Source organism: Jatropha curcas, chromosome 9 (genome assembly GCF_041381405.1).
Source record: "Jatropha curcas cultivar XTBG-Jc1 chromosome 9, XTBG_Jcur_1.0, whole genome shotgun sequence".
NCBI lineage: Eukaryota > Viridiplantae > Streptophyta > Magnoliopsida > Malpighiales > Euphorbiaceae > Jatropha > Jatropha curcas.
This window is the reverse complement of record NC_143159.1, coordinates 22,434,819-22,436,940: the sequence shown is the minus strand read 5'-3', so window position 1 is coordinate 22,436,940 and position 2,122 is coordinate 22,434,819. Positions and strand designations below refer to the sequence as shown.

Sequence of the window (2,122 nt, the reverse complement as noted above, 5' to 3'; positions counted from 1 at the left end):
TTTCAGGTGTTTATGCAAAGAAGATCAGGTAGGACTGAACCCCTAGTCTTTGATTCAGAAATTGAAAGGATTTATCGTAAGAACAACGTCGCTAGAAGAACACGTGAAAGCAAACCCGAACAGCAAGCAGACATGGGCGACGAACTCAACCCAAAAAAGAGACCTCCACCTCAACATCCGGTCCGCACCTTGCGGGACTACACAACACCTACTCTTAATGGGACAACCTCGAGTATCACAAGACCTTAGGTCGAAGTTAATAATTTTGAAATTAAACCTGCAATTATCCAAATGCTTTCCACCTCAATTCAATATGGAGGTTTACTTAGTGAAGATCCTAATGCTCATGTCACAAATTTCCTGAAAATTTGCTATACTTTCAAACAGAATGTTGTTTCTAAAGATGCCATAAAATTAAGACTCTTCCCTTTTACTTTTAGGGACAAAGCATGATCTTGGTTACAATCATGCCCTGCTGGAAGTTTTACAACATGAGAAGAATTAGCCCAAAAGTTTTTAGCAAAATTCTTCCCATCTTCAAAGACCACAAAACTGCGCAATGAGATAATGACCTTTGTCCACCATGACCAAGAAAGTTTGTACGAAGCTTGGGAAAGATTCAAGGACTTACTGAGAAAGTGCCCACATCACAGTTTGCCTAAATGGTTATAGGTACAAACTTTATATAATGCATTATCTCCTAATATTAAAAATACTCTAGATGCAGCTGTGTTGACGCGTGTTTTTATGCCCCCGCCTAACCCGATGAGGATGCAAGGATGCGGAATAAGGAATCAGGGTCAACCAGAAGTCTTTAAACCAAGAATCGATTTGAACCAAATCAAAGGAGTCTGACCTGCGCTAGGGTTGCGTCATGCAGCTATAAGTTGCGTGACGGCACTAATAGTTGCGTCACGCAACTCTAACCAGGATGACGTCACCTTGAAAAGCCCGTATAACGGTTTTGCTTTTTGTGTGGACACACGGCAACGGTACGAAAAGTGAGCTGCGTCACGCAGCTCTTGGGTCCGTCACGCAACTGTTAGTTGCGTGACGCAGCTCTGTTCTGTTGCCCTACCCATATAAATACAGCATTTTTATTCTTTAAACGGGACTTTTGAACGTTTTGAGATTGGAGAGAAATTTTTAAGAAATAAGCTGCGACTAGGGTTTTCTGCAAGAACTCCATTGAGTTATCTTGAAGAAGATCAAGCCTTAGAGATTAAATAGATTGAGAAAAATTTAAAAAGTCACAAAAAAGAGAAAAGAGAGAAAAGAAAAGAAAAGAAAAAAAAGAGTTTTTCTTGTTAAAACTTGACAAAGAACATTTCTAGGATCCTGAAATACTATTCCTAAGGCACCCAAATCGCATGCAATCCTCAAATCTGAGGGTTAGGTAACCATCTAAACTCCTCTTGTTATTTTTAGTTGTTGATTTATTAAATATCTTATTTTGTTAGTGTTTGGGTAGTTTGATATTGGTTAAGTAGTATTCTGCCCATTATTGAGTGTTTCTGAGTAACATTAAACAAACTTTGATAAAAAGAAAACGTAAAAAAAGTAGTTTGAAAGGTAGTTGCGGACCAAAGCAGTTGCGTCACGCAGCTACTACCTGCTTGACGGAACTGTTCATGTCCAAAAAAAGTTGACATTACCTTGACTAGCCGCGTGACGGAACTGTTCGTGTGTATATTTTTATCTCGCTTTTTATGTTTGTATTTAATATTATGGTTTAAATAAATGATTGATGAATCTGAGAATTTTGCCAAAGTCACGAACAGATACATCACGCAACTAGGAGTTCCGTCACGCAACTGTTCTTCATAGAATAGCTGCGTGACGCAACTGTTCTAGGGTTCTAGAATAGTTTCATTTTTTTATTTAATTTCGTGTAATTAAATAAATGTTTAATTTTTATAATTCAAGAAATAACCAATAATGGGCAGATTATGGTTTAATCAAATCAAATAGGTTAATATTTTATCATATATGATTTTAGGGTTTATTGTGTTTTAATGGGTAGAATGTATTTTAAATCCGGTTTGTGGCCCGCCTTTAACCATAAGGCAAGAGCGGGTCTTTTAATTATTTTTGCTATGGGTTGGATGATTGATGTGGTTTG

At 37.5% G+C, this 2,122-nt stretch overlaps 1 non-coding gene across 1 annotated transcript; it reads right to left on the bottom strand.

Moving 5' to 3' along the window:
• Nucleotides 1-549: 549 nt before the first annotated feature.
• LOC149493811 (small nucleolar RNA R71) lies at nucleotides 550-656 on the bottom strand. Its single transcript, XR_016322741.1, has one exon. It is a non-coding gene; the product is annotated as a small nucleolar RNA R71 (small nucleolar RNA).
• Nucleotides 657-2,122: the final 1,466 nt, after the last annotated feature.